The sequence below is a fragment of the Sphaerodactylus townsendi genome, linkage group LG04 (assembly GCF_021028975.2).
Source record: "Sphaerodactylus townsendi isolate TG3544 linkage group LG04, MPM_Stown_v2.3, whole genome shotgun sequence".
Taxonomy (NCBI): Eukaryota; Metazoa; Chordata; class Lepidosauria; order Squamata; family Sphaerodactylidae; genus Sphaerodactylus; species Sphaerodactylus townsendi.
The window spans coordinates 15,495,886-15,510,678 of record NC_059428.1 but is presented as its reverse complement, the minus strand read 5'-3'; the positions used below and the strand labels follow the sequence as shown (position 1 = coordinate 15,510,678).

The window sequence follows — 14,793 nt, the reverse complement described above, 5'->3', positions numbered from 1 at the left end:
CAGACAGTATCTCTCTCAGAGTTTCACAGTGAAGATGTTCAACAAGATACCCTTTTAAAAAGTCCCTACAGGTTCTCCTTCCCCAACACGGATAGCTTATCATGACACAGTGAAAATGCTGGTGTGGTAATGGCAGCTGGTGCCGTCATAGCAAGTCTTTTGTGCAGGTCTGCAAGCTCAGCTGGACAGAAGTCCCACCTGCTTTCCAAAAGTACTGGGTGAGGCGCGAGAAAGGTGCTGGCAGTGGCTACACCCCATGGCACCCCATGTGTGTGTGTGTGTGTGTGGGGGGAAATTCCTGCCACCATGGGTCTTAAATGGTGCGGATTTCCCAATGAGTATGGCTGAACGTACCCTGTAACATATGTAAAGTTAATATTTAATATTCACACCTATTCACTGAATATTCACTGTGGATGAAGCTACTGAAAACCTGTAGTGAAGGGAAGCAACAGCCCAAGGTTTACCTTGGAGTTAAATTTCTTGTGTCCACATAGCCGGGAGCAGGTGCAGAAAAACACCCTCAGCTCCCAGCCTCTTTACGCCCCCCCACCCATTCTCCGCTCACTCGTGCATAAGTCGAGGGGAGTTTTTTTTCAGCACAAAAAAATGTGCTGGAAAGCAGACTTATATGCATATAAGGTATCTATCAGTGTATGTAGGTTTTCCTGTATGCCAAGTGGACCTCAATTGTTGGTTTGGTTTATGGATGAGCAAGACATTCAGAAATGGTAGTTTGCCCCCATTTTCTTTTTCCACAGTTAAATGGATGTTAGGATGGATACCGCTAGTATGGCCCAAAAACTTGTTTAGTTCTTCTTCTCCGTGGCTCCAAATTGTGAAATTGCTGTCCACATGATGATCTAAACCATATATAGTGGGCTTTTTTGGTGCTGTTTCCAGGGCTTGTTCCAAAGAACTTACTGCAGCCTAAGGCAGAAGAACCTCCATCCAAATGAATTAGTCATCTTAACTTTTGGACAGTACATACAATAAGGGCCAGAGAAGCACTTTTGCTGCTCTGAATTCCAGCGAGGAAGGGCAGCATATCAACGCCACATCGAAAAGAAAATATAAAATGCAACATTGAAAGAAATAACTTTGTTTATCAAAATGATGCTTTGAGGTAAATGCACACTGGATTCTGCATTACTCTAGTGACTGGAAGAATCCAGTTGTAGACCCCAGAAAATTTAGGAGAAGAACATGTTGACACTCTCCAAATTATACGCCCAAGGCATTTCTCCTGGGCATGCGTCTGGGAGGCCAAAGATCCAGTAAGCCATGAATCAAAGAGTGATGAAAAAAATGTTTTTAAAACCCGAAATGCTGAAATAACAAACATTGTAACTATTCGTGACAATACACCTCCTTGTTCTCATATCTCTGTCAGCTATCAGACTTGAGTGGGAAGGCATTACAGATCATGCTGAGCAACTCAATAAATATATGTGGGTTTATAACATTTGCCATTTATTTTTACATTTACACTCAGCCCTGCCCCCCATAGGGTTCAGGGTGGCTTGCCAATGGCATAAAGCCTAATTTCATACATGTGCACCATATAATCAATAAAAACAAATCATAAAACCATTTAAAACAATCCAGCTAAATGCTCCAGAGATGGCAAGACACACACTGTTAGGGTTAGGGTTAGGGTTAGATCATTTCCCTCTGATACCCCTCTTCTGTAAACTAGTGTCTTGATTCCTCGCTGTGAGTATCGCCGCCACATCTTCAAGGCCAGTCATCTCAGTTCCTGTTTAGTCCTCCTCAGCTCCTCAGTATACCAAGAAGCTGATTTGGACCAGGGATGTAGAGGATGCCATGGTGCAACAACTCCAGTTGCTTTAGAGAGCTCCGTTTCTCAGCTTCCTACCAGCTCTTTGAGAGAGTCATCAGTAGGTGGTGACTCTTGCAGGATGTTCTGGAACCCTTTGGGGTCCATAAGTCTCTACAGGCAGGCCCAAATATGTGACTTCCTGTGTTATCCTCCAGTGGCGTAACTACCACTGGGCAAAGTGGGTAGATGCCCAGGGCGCCCCCTTGAGGTGGGCGCCTAAAATGGAGGTTCGTTTGTGGAGGGTTTTTCTATTTTCAGTGGTTTTTCTGTTTTGGCCCGCAAGGGTGCAGTTTAGTAGAAGCACTAAAAATTTCAGAGATTCGAAACTCTCCTGATACTATTAACTAGTTTGGTGGAGGTTTGGTTCAGGGAGTCCAAAGTTATGGACTCGGGGGGGGTGCCCCATCCCCAATTGTTTCCAATGGGGAGCTGATAGGAGATGTAGGGCTACACCTTGAGGGTCCATAACTTTGGGACCCTGAACCAAACTGCACCAAGTTTGGGTGCTATCAGGACAGTCTTCAGATGATATTCTGAATTTTTGGTGCTAATACGTCTAAAAGTGCACCCCTGCAGGAACATCCCAGAAATTAGCCCAAGAATCTTGTCCTGAATTGAGTTTTCTGCATTGCTGTCAATGGGGGGGGTGCAGGCTGGGGGGCACATTTCTGAAGACAAAGTCTCAAAACTTTCAGGATTTCATCAGGAGACTGCCCTGATATGTCTAAAAATGCACCCCCTGCAGGCACCAATGACCTGGCACAAAAAAATGTTTTCGGTCATGGTGGGGTGGCTGCCACGGGGTGCATCCAACTCCAGGTTTTTCCTAGGCCTCCAGCTTTCCGTTCTATTGACAGTGAAATTTCAGGAGGGCAAGTGTGCTGAGGGATACCATGGCTAAAGTGGCATCAAATGAAAGAACAAAAGAAGGATCCCAAGTCAGGGGTGTAACAGAGAGGCTAGGCTGGAAAAAAGAGGCTTGTCCAGGGGCGTGGACGAGGCAGCCCTCCTGGGCAAACTGTATCTCTGGGCAAAATCCCGAGTTGGGATGCCCCCCCATGGGCCACTCCACCACGACCAAAAATTTTTTTTTGCACCAGACATTGGGGCCTTTAGGTGCATTTTAGACATATCAGCACCAACATTTCAGCATATCATCAGAACACCTATGCTACTCCCAAGTTTGGTGAGGTGTGGTTCATGGAGTCCACAGTTATGGACTCCCAAAACTCTATCCCCATTGTTTCCAATGCTTAATAGAGATGGGGTTGTGCCTTGAGGGTCCATAACTTTGGCCCCCCTGGCACCAAACTGCACTAAACCTGGGGTATCATTAGGACAATTCTGATGAGACCCTGAAAGTTTTGAGACTGTGCCCAGAAATGTCCCCCCCCGCAGCCTGCATCCCCCATGGATAGCAATACATAGAAAACTCAATGCAGAACAAAGATTCTTGGGCAAATTTCTGGATATGCAGGGGGCGCATTTTTGGCCGCATTGGCACCAAAATTGTGGTATCATCTGGAACTGAAACCGCGAAAGTGTTTGGTGCAGTTTGGTTTAGGGTCTGTGTTATGTACCTCAAAGGTGCCCCATCCCCCATTCTTTGCTAAGGAGATGGGGCCACCCTTTGAGGGTCCATAACTTTCGAGGGTCCAGAACCAAACCTCACCAACGTGGGGGGGTATCATATGACAGTCTCCTTATGATACGCTGAGAATTTGGTGCCACTAGCCTAAAACTGCGCCCCCCTGCAGGCCAAAAATGGAAATCACTAAAATACCCCAAACGAACTCCAGCATTTTGATGTTTCACAAGCAGGATGCCCTGGGCATTCGCCCAATGGGCATTACGCTTCAGTGCTTGTCCAGGGTTCCTGCGCAGAGGACATTAGGACCCTGGGACTGCCAAATCTTAGTCCACGCTTAAACACGACACCACAATAGCCTCTGGTGCTCTCCTTAAATGTCAAGACGCTGCCAAGAACAAGAAGCTCTTCATACTCAGACTTCCTCGTAGAGCTGTGGTGAGCTGAACGCCCTCCGACTCTCTCCGAATTTTGGCTTTTCTAAGAAAACTCAGCAGAAGCAGAAGAGGTTCTAATTCTCCTTCCCATCGGAGGAAGAGAACATTAAAGGGTAGAGAAGGGCACTGGCAAACACCTCCCCTACCACAAGCAAGAAGAGAAGCAAAACGGGTCAAACCGAAATAGCCCAGCAACCTTCACAAGTAAGACCAACCTATAATGGCTCACCTAGTCAACAATAGAGCTAACTAAACAGCAAAGTCTATTTTGTTAAAAAAACTGGCCGGAGAAAACGAGGACAATAAAGCGAAACGGGGCTAGAGCCAAGCCGAGCGGAGCCGAAAGCAGAGCTGGAGGGGTCTGGCACATCTGCAGCTATAAATAACTTAAAGAAATAATGGACTAACTACGGCAGTGGGGAAGGGGATAAAGAAAGAAACAGGTGAAAATAAAACGAACCTACCTACGGAAATTACAATATTTGATAAGAAAAAAAAACCAACTAATTAGACACGGAAGTGTGAGTGTAAGTGCTCAAAACGGAAGCACCTAGACTGTAAAGCAACAGCAAGCCCAGACGCGCAAGAAAAAATAAACGGTAAAAACAGCAGCAAGGCTAGTGCCTAATAAATAAACAAAAGTCAAAGGAACTTTTAATTTACGACCCTCAAGACTACACATACAGTCAAGCGGGAACAATCCGTGACTTCAAACACGGAGAACTCCACAATAAGAAATACCAGAAGTGGTGCCACGTACTGCAACATGGCTACAATAGCAAGGAAAAACACCGGAGAAAGCAAACAAGCCAAGGCAGGAGCGCCATCTACTGCCGCTATAGAAATTAACACCCCAGAAAACAAGGTGGATTTCCAAAAGGTGTTGGACAAAGTTCCTCACCAGAGACTATTGAGAAAACTCAGCAATGAAGGAATAAGAGGGGAAGCCCTCCTATGGATTAAAAAACTGGTTGAGAAACAGGAAGCAAAGAGTGGGTGTAAAATGGGAAATTCTACAATGGAGAGATGTAGGAGTGGTGTCCCCAAGGATCCAGACAGAATCCAGTGCTCTTTAACCTATTCATAAAATGACCTGGAAGTAGGGGTGGGTAGTGTGGTGGCCAAGTTTGCAGATGATACCAAATTATGTAGGTGGTGAGAACCACAAAGGATTGCGAGGAGCTCCAAGCCGACCTTGATAAATTAGGTGAGTGGGCTAAGAAATGGCAATGCAGTTCAATGTAGCAAAATGCAAAGTGATGCAATATAGGGGCAAAAAATCCAAACTTCACATACATGCTACAGGGTCAGTGCCATTTCAGTCACAGACCAGGAAAGGGATTTGGCGCCTTTAGTTGATAGTTCCATGGGAATGTCAACTCAATGTATGGCAGCCAGAAAAGGCAAACTCTATGCTGGGATAATTAGGAAAGGAATTGAGAATAAACTGCAAAGATTGTCATGCCCTTATATAAAGCTGTGGTGCTGTAATCGCATTCTGGAGTACTGTGTCTAGTTCTGGTCGCCACATCTCAAAAAAAGGATATTGAAGAGATAGAAAAGGCAGAGAAGGGCTTATTTGTGATGATTGAGGGACTGCAGCACCTTCCTTATGAGGAAAGGCTGCAGCTTTGGGACTCTTTAGGTTTGGAGAGGAGACGCCTCAGGGGATATGACAGTCTATAAATTATGCATGGGTAGAAATGCTGACAGAGAGAAATTTTCTCTTCTCACAATACTAGAACCAGGGGGCATTCATTGAAAATGCTGGGGAAGAATTAGAATCAATAAAAGCAAAACACTTTCACGCAACGTGATTGGTGTTTGAATATGCTGCCACAGGAGGTGGTGATGGCCACTAACCTGGATAGCTTTAAAAGGGGCTTGACAGATTTATGGAGGAGAAGTCGATTTATGGTTAACATCTTGATCCTCTTTGATCTGAGATTGCAAATGCCTTAACAGTCCAGGTGCTCGAGCAACAGCCACAGAAGGCCATTGCTTTTCACATCATACATGTGAACTCCCAAAGGCACCTGGTGGGCCACTGCGAGTAGCAGAGAGCTGGACTAGATGGACTCTGGTCTGATCCAGCTGGCTTGTTCTTATGTTCTTATGTTCTTAAGGTGAAATACAAGTCAGCAATGCTAAGATAGAACAACTCTTGCTGCTGGTAACGAACATACAGAGAGAAAACCATGAACAGTATATAAAGATGGAACAGAGACTCAGTAGGATGGAAAAAGAAATCTCAACGATTAAAGAGGACATTACACATGTAAAAAAAATTGATGAATCACTGAAACAAATTAATGCAGTGCTGAATGAAAATGCGGAAAGAACTGAAGAAATAGAAGAAAAACTAGAAACTTTACAATGACAATACAATAGTCAGGCGGACAGCATGATACTTCTGGAATACAAACTGAAAGAAACTACCTTCAGAATTCGGGGTTTACCTGAAAAGGAAAATGAAAACCTGATACAAAGAATTCTACCACTTCTGATGCAGACATGGCAAATGGAAGAAACAGCTACTATACAAGAGGTTGATAGGATGTACAGAATAAACTCCAAAATTGCTAGAACCAACAATTGGCCTAGAGACATTGTAGTAAAGTGCCTGAGAAAGGCAATGAGAGATGAGGTTCTACATCAGCACTATACCCGAAAGCTTCAGCTAGAAGGAATAAATCTAATTATTTTAAAAGAAATCCCACCTGCTGTCCTGAAACGAAGAAAAGGATATGCAACACTGGCTGAAGCACTGAGAACAAACAATATTAACTTTAAATGGAACTTAATTGAAGGCATGACTTTTGAATTCAGTTCCAAAAAGTATAACATTAACAGTGGTTCAAAAGCCCAGGAATTTTTGTTGAAATTCCAGAAAAGTGTAAAAAGCTCAGAGTAAAAAGATGTGGTAAGCTGTATACATATATATATATATATTTATATTTATATATATATATATATATATATATATATATATATATATATATATATATATATATATATATATATATATATATTCAAACCGGTTGCTTCCTTCTCTTTCCCATTTTCTCTTCTTTTTTCTTTTACACCATACCTCCCTTTCCCCCCCCATCAATTAGATAACTAATTTTCTTTTTTCTCTCTACTCCTCTCTTTTCTCCTTTTTTTTTCTTTTCCCAAACTCTGGTTTCAATCAAGTGATTATTTATATTGTTGTTTATTTGACACCCTCTTCTGAAACGGTATTCTCAATTAAGAGATCAGTGATATTGCTGACTATCTAATATAAATTTAAGAAAAGGGAAATATGAAGTGTAAAGTACTTACCTGGAACGTGAATGGTCTGAATAACCCTGTTAAAAGAAAACAAATTTTTCAGCAACTTATTAAAGGGGGAAACTCAATTATCTGTGTTCAAGAAACACACATACGAAAAAATGAAGAATCATATCTAAGAAACAAAAAACTGGGGACATTATTTGCGTCCTGTCATGAGAAGAAAAAAAGGGGGGTAGCCCTATATATTGACAGGAAATTCCAGCCAAGAGAAATATTAAATGATAAAGAAGCTAGGTACCTAGCAGTAGAAATCAATTGGAGCAACAATAAAATCTTAGTTGTTGGGGTGTATGCGCCTAACGAGAGAAAAGCAGAATTTTACAAGAACCTAAATAAGATACTTGCTGACCACTCTTACATTAATTGGATAATACTAGGGGACTTCAATGGAGTAGTGGACCCACAAATAGACAGGAAACAAACATCAAAGACAACATCCAAAAATAAGAAACCGAACAATATGAAATTACCCTCCTCTTTCTTTGATCTAATGAAAGAATACGGGTTAACTGATGTATGGCGCAGGAAAGTAGGGAAATCATTAGAGTATTCATTTTACTCAAGTCAATATCAAACACACACAAGGTTAGACATGATATGGACAACTAAACAACTTAACCTACAAACAACTGCAACATACATAGCACCTAGATTATACTCAGATCATAACCCAGTATACTGGGAACTTAATCTGGAAGGAGGAAGGACATACGTGAAACCCAAGGAATGGATTCTCAGGAACAAAGACAGTTTAGAAGAGATTAGGAAAAATATGAAGGAATTCTGGGAAATAAATAAAAACTCGATAACAGATATAGGAATTATTTGGGACTCACATAAAGCTGTCCTAAGAGACAATATGATAAGAGCCGAAATTAAATTGAAAAGGAAGAAAAATAAACAAAGGAAAGACCTAGAGAAAGAGTTAATTAAGTTAGAACAAGAATTAATAACAAATAAGAAGAAAAAGGCAATTGAAAGGAAAATAAAACTGTATAAAGATCAATTACAGAATTTAAATACAGATGAAATGCTAAAAAACCTAATATATTTAAAACAAAAAAATTATGTCTTTGGTGGAAAACCAGGTAAATGGTTATCCAGAAAAATTAAAAGAGAACAAGAAACTAAATTAATCCATGAAATCACTTGGGAAAATAAAAGAATAACAGATAAAAATGAAATTAAAGAAAAGATACAAACCTATTACGAAAGGTTGTATAGCAAAGATAACATACTCCAAGAAGATATTGACAAATTCTTGGATATTCATAATCTGAAACATTTCACTCAGGAAGAAGTCCAAATTCTGGACCATGGTATGCAATCCAATAATGAGGTCAAACAAGTTTATAGACAAACTTAAAAATAAAACTCCAGGGCCGGACATGATTCCAGCGACATACTACAAACTGTTCGCAACAGAATTAAATACAGAATTGACAGAACTAATGAATGAAATCTTAAAAGGTAATGTGATGCCCAAATCGTGGACCCAGGCAACGATATCCCTGATACCTAAAACTGTTTTAACTACACCAGAACCTAAGGATTTCAGGCCGATATCGCTGCTAAATTTAGATTATAAAATTTTTGCACATATAATGGCAGAAAGACTTAAAAAAGTACTCATAAACTATATAAGTGATGATCAACGAGGCTTCCTACCAGGAAGATCAACTGCTCAAAATATAAGAACATTTTTAAATGCAATTGAAATACTTGACCAACAACCAGGGACAAAAATGGCCATTATATTATTAGATGCTGAAAAAGCATTCGACAGAGTGAACTGGTATTTTATGAACCAGCTACTACAAAAAATTGGAACTCCAAATAATTTTCTGTCAGGTATAAAAAATATATATAAAACGCAAAGCGCACACATTAATATAAATGGAGAAAAGACAACAGAATTCGAGATCAGCAAAGGCACAAGACAAGGATGCCCGCTGTCTCCCTTACTATTTATAATCACAATGGAACCATTACTTAAAAGAATTAATGAAGATCTAGAAATACAGGGTTTAAAATATAAAGGAGGAAGACAGAAAATTAAAGCATATGCTGATGACATATTGATCTTTTGATCTAATTCAATAAAGAAGATAAATAATCTTAGATATATTGAAGAATACGGAAGAGTCAATCAAGCCTAAAGTGAACCTTAATGAAAACTCAGATACATTGACGAAAAAACATCTTAAAAAAAGAAATTAAGATATTAGAAAAACAAATCAATTTTAAGGTGGAAACAAGGTAAATATCTAGGAATTTATTTGACCCCAAAAAAACAATAAAGATCTGATGATAAAAAATAATTATAACTGTCTGGCAAGGTATTAAAATGACCTTAAAATGGGAATGTCTAAACTTAAATCTATGGGGAAGAATATCATGATCAAAATGACTATACCTAAGGTTAATGTACTTATTCCATAGTATCCCGATAATAACCACGATGAAACTATTTAATCAGTGGAGACTAGACGATTAAAATTCGTTTGGCAAAATAAAAGCACAGGATAAAATATCAGAATTTAGTAGAACTCTAGCGAGAGGCTACTTCCTTACCGGATTTCCGCTTTGTATCATGACTCATGGGTTTCCTGATCAAAAATGATCCAATTGGACGATAAAGATTTATTAAAGATGGAAGGTCATAATAACCCAAAAGGGTGGCACAATTATTTATGACACCAGACCTATAGGAAAAGGGAGTAGATAAGACATTCAAAAAAAACTATGTCATAAGAAATGCCTTGCTAAAATCTGGTGGGTACAAAAAATATTCATTTAAAAAATGCCAAGGTGGATATCTAGGGCAGAAAGTTTGCAGATTATTAAATCACAAGGATCATGAAATTGGCCCAGATATCAAGACATCACTCTTAACACACATCAAACAGACAGATTATCAACCCAAAGCACAGTTAAAAAAAAAAACAAGGGATAATAGAGCACTTGGTTTACCTACACACAAATTCTACTTTATATTGACAAGATACAAAAACATTGGGAGATTTTTTACTACCAAAGCCTTTTATTTCTGCGTCTATGGAATTCCTTACAGTTTTCTATTTTCAGTGTTTTTTCTGTTTTTGGCCTGCAAGGGGTGCAGTTTTTAGTAGAAGCACCAAAATTTCAGAGATTTTTCGGGAGACTCTGCTGATGCTATTACCCAGGTTTGGTGAGGTTTGGTTCAGGGAGTCCAAAGTTATGGACACTCAAAGGGGGTGCCCCATCCCCCATTGTTTCCAATGGGACCTAATAGGAGATGGGGGCTACACCTTTGAGGGTCCATAACTTTGGGGTGCCATCAGGACAGTCTCCAGATGATACCCTTAAGCTTGGGGGTGCCATCAGGACAGTCTCCAGATGATACCCTGAAATTTTGGTGCCAATGCGTCCAAAAGTGCGCCCCTTGCAGGAACATCCCAAAAATTTGCCAAAGCATCTTTGTTCTGCATTGAGTTTTCTGAATTGCTGTCAATGGGGTGGGGGCGGTGCACGTTGGGGGGGCACATTTCTGAAGACACAGTCTCAAAACTTTCAGGGTCTCATCAGGAGACTGCCCTGATGATAACACCCAGGTTTGTTGCAGTTTGGTTCAGGGGGGCCAAATTATGGACCCTCAAAGGGGGTGCCCCATTCCCCATTCTAAGGAGATGGGGCTACCCTTTGAGGGTCCATAACTTTGGCCCCTCCTGAACCAAAATGCACCAAACTTGGGGGGGGAGTATCAGGACACTCTCCTGATGATACGCTGAAATTGTGATGCTGATATGTCTAAAAATGCACCCCCTGCAGGCACCAATTACCTGGCACAAATAAAAAATTTTCGGTCGTGGTGGGGTGGCCGCCCATATCAACTCAATACTTTGTATGATCCAAGGAAAAGATTGCTTGGAAACTGATCTACTCTCTGGTTGCATCTGTGGGTAAAAAAATGAAAGAAAACAGTAAATAAGAGGAATCCACTTTGCTTTACACACCTAAAGTTGACAGTGAAACTCTCAGGAGGGCAAGTGTGCTGAGGGACATACTATGGCTAAAGTGGCATCAAATGAAAGAACAGAAGAAGGATCCCAAGTCAGGGGTGTAACAGGGAGGCTAGGTTGAAAAAGAGCGGCTTGTCCAGGGTTCCTCAGTGGCAGAGAGGACGTTAGACCTGGGACTGCCAAATCCTAGTCCACGTTTCTAAACATGACCCCACAATAGCTTTAAGTTCTCCTAAATGTCAAGGCGCTGCCGAGAAGCAAGAAGCTCTTTCCTGGTTCCTCCTTTGGAACATGGGGTAATTTTACAAAATGGGTCATTGTTTTGGCAGGACTTTTGGCTGCGATTTCAGCCCCAGGGAGACTGAGTGGGTTCTTAAAGCACAGGGAGGCTTCAGTGTGCATCATCCCTTTGGAAAGCTACTTCAGCAGAGCTTTGAAAAGGACTGTGGATGAGTCCTCTCTGTCAGTAGTGAGGCAGGAGATGCTGTGCAGAGAAGGACTGGCAAAGGGCCCAACTAGGTGCTGGGACATGCGTCCTCTGAGCCTTCTCCTCTTTGCTGCTTTCTTGCCGACTGATTGGCTGATGGACCAGAAGGCGCTGGATAAATTCGTGAACCTTCCTGACCCCCACTACAACTATATCTTCAGTAACAGCGAGATATTGCCCTATTTTAGCATTTTAATCTACTATGATACAATCAAAATGACTTCCCAGAAGTGGCTGGATGGTAAGTACTAATTCAAGGAATGATATTTTGACAGCTTTTGGAGTGAGTCCTGGGGCGGAGTGTGTGTGGGGGGGAGGGGCCTCCAGGCTGTCCTCCTTCCCTATCCCCGAAGGCCTTCTGAAGGGGGATCCTTGCAATCCACAGCAAGACCAGATGATGGGGTGTGGGTGGGCTGGTTCTGTAGCTAGACTCAGCACAAGGAAGGAGAAAGTTGCTGCCCTCCCATCCCTCTCCCTGCTGCCAGGGCTGTTCTCTTTGGCCTTTCCCTCAGGCCTGCACTGCACTCTGCTGTCAGTCATTCTGCCCTCCTTCTCGATCACAGCAAGCTGGCTGGTACAGGAGGCTACTAAATAAACTGAACACAGCCCACCCCTGATTGCTTTTTTTAATTTGTAAAACTACCATGGTGTTCCCATGAAATTATTTCTGAACACCTGCAAACCTCAGCCTGACTTGAGTACTTTTTTGGCCTACAAGCGAAGAGGACTAATTCATTTGGAGGGGGGATTTCACCCTAGGCTGCAACAGATTTTTTTAAGAGGAAAAACTGACTTCCCCCCCTCCCCCAAAAGCTTGCAAGCTCAGCCTCATGGTTTTAAAAACTCAGTCCTGGGCTGCAGTTTGTTTGTTTGTTTGTTTACTCTTCTAAAAGACTCAACTACAATTAAGTGTTATTCAAATCCTCAGGCCAAATGTTCTTGGGTCAGGTTTCCTGCAGCCCTGTCATCTTAAAGTGTGAAGATTTGCCAGAGCTCTTGCTATGGAGGGAGGCCTCCCACAGCCTGATGCCTGCTGCCCATTTGAGTGGCAGCAGCAGGAGGGATTAAAGATCTGCCACCGCTGCCCTGTGCTGACGGCAATGAGTAGCTCTTATTCCTAGACCTGCCCGTTGTGATTGCCAGGTTGTACCTAGAAACGATGTAGTGACGTTGGCAACTTCACCAACTTCAAACGTCTCCCATGTCTTCACATCCCAACCTGGAAACCCCACTCGAACCCCCTGGAAGCCACTTCCCAGGTGAAGTCTGGTCAAGAAGCACAGTGGTGGCCAATTCCGGGGAATTTACACAGGGAAGTTTCCTTCATTTGATCCCACTTCTGCTGGGGGGAGGCCAGACAGTGCTGACTGATGCAGTAGCTGTTATCAGGCCAGGTGCAGCTGCATGTTCACTGAGTGGTCCCCGTTGCTCTCCCGTTGGACCCTTTTCTCATTTCTTCACGTTGCCCTCCCGCACTCCAGCCAAACTCACTACTCTGCCCACCTGCCCATCCCCCTTCTCACTACTCTGCCCTCCTGCCCATCCCCACCTGCCCATCCCCCAGCTCTGCCTCCCCACCACTTTGTCCTCCCACCCGTTCTTTTCCCACATCACTCGCTGTCTGGGCACTCCCCAGACAGTCCACCCTCTGAAGCGCTGCCACCACCTGCCTTCTGCAGCAGCCCCCTTCCCCTCCTGGCACAGCTCAAGTGATGGTGGAGGGGACTCCATTCCATCCAACGTATTGAAACACAGGAGTAGTGGAGATCCTCCTCTCCAGCACCCTCCTCACCACTCTGCCCCTCCCTTTCTTTCACCTCCAAGGTTTCCCAACCCTCCTCTTCCTGTTCCTACCTGCAGTGTCACTCACCCCTTCCTTGATCAGGGCTGCAGCTTTTCATTTCCAGGCAACACTTTGCTTGTTCTGGAGTGGAATTCAATGGCACCTCCATTTATTTTAATTTTGGTATTTCTTCTGAAAACTGGGGCTCTTTCTTTCTCTGGGTTTATAAAAGGAATTGTCTCCTCAGAGATCACTGGCCCCATCAAGATTTCAGTCAGGTTCAAAATTCTAGATATGCTTCTGAATACTAAGGGGCCACATTTAAGAACTGCCTAATACTCACATATATACATGAACCTTTCTAGCCATTAACGCTATCTTCCAAGTTTCTGCTTCAAATGCCCTTCCTCATGAAATTAGGCGAGGGGTCTCTTGGAGCCGGTGGCTGTGGCACTAAACTGTGGCACTTTCTTCGGGGATTTTCATCTTTCTCTTTCTGTCACTGCCCACAGCTCAGTTCTTTTAAGGTTTTTTTCTGATATTTTCTGAAAGTTCCCCCCTGTTCAAACCTGTGTTTTAGCAAGGCTCTTTTCTATTAATTAAATACGGCATGTGTTTTTAGTTTAGTTTTCATTGTATTGTCGTAGGCTTTCTACCTATTGAATCATTAAGAGCTGTGTGGTTTCTGGGCTGTATGGCCGTGTTCTAGCCGCATTCTCTCCCCATCAAATCCTCTGAAGATGCCAGCCACAGATGCAGGCGAAATGTCAGGAGAGAATGCTGCTAGAACATGGCCATGCAGCCCGGAAACCACACAGCACCTTAGTTTTCTATTGTTTTTATATGATCTTTTATTTTCTTTTAATTATTATTGGGTGCTTTGATTGGCCTCATTGTACTAGCAGAAAGGTGACATACAGCTTTTTTTGTTTATGATGATAATATAAACATGATGATGTAGGATGGTGGTCTTGAATGGAAAATTCTGCATTTCTTTTTCTCAGAATCTGAAGTGGATAAAGTGGTCTGGAGCCATAAACTGGAGATTGCTGTGCCGAAATTTCGGAGTCGAAGAATATCCATTTCAGAATCTTGGCCTACTTATGATCACAACTGATCAAAATGATGGATTTATCGCGAGATGAATACTTTATATATGTAGCCCTTAAGCAGACACAGCTGTGGGAGCAAAATCAGAGTACGTGCACAGGGTCACCAAGTGGGAAAAATCATTTTATCTTTGCTTGGGACAGCTGCTCTTGGGCTGGTGGAGACGAGTGCTCCCATGCATGAGAGAATGAAGAACTACGACAAATGC

The 14,793-nt window shown here is 42.4% G+C and overlaps 2 protein-coding genes across 2 annotated transcripts in view; one reads left to right on the top strand and one right to left on the bottom strand.

The window, feature by feature from the left end:
• The window catches only part of LOC125430514 (autocrine proliferation repressor protein A-like), a 435,445-nt gene that overhangs the window by 29,923 nt on the left and 390,729 nt on the right, over positions 1-14,793 (top strand). The gene's annotated exons all lie outside the window — the stretch shown is intronic.
• LOC125431257 (autocrine proliferation repressor protein A-like) overlaps positions 1-14,793 on the bottom strand; it is a 315,545-nt gene that overhangs the window by 176,121 nt on the left and 124,631 nt on the right. The gene's annotated exons all lie outside the window — the stretch shown is intronic.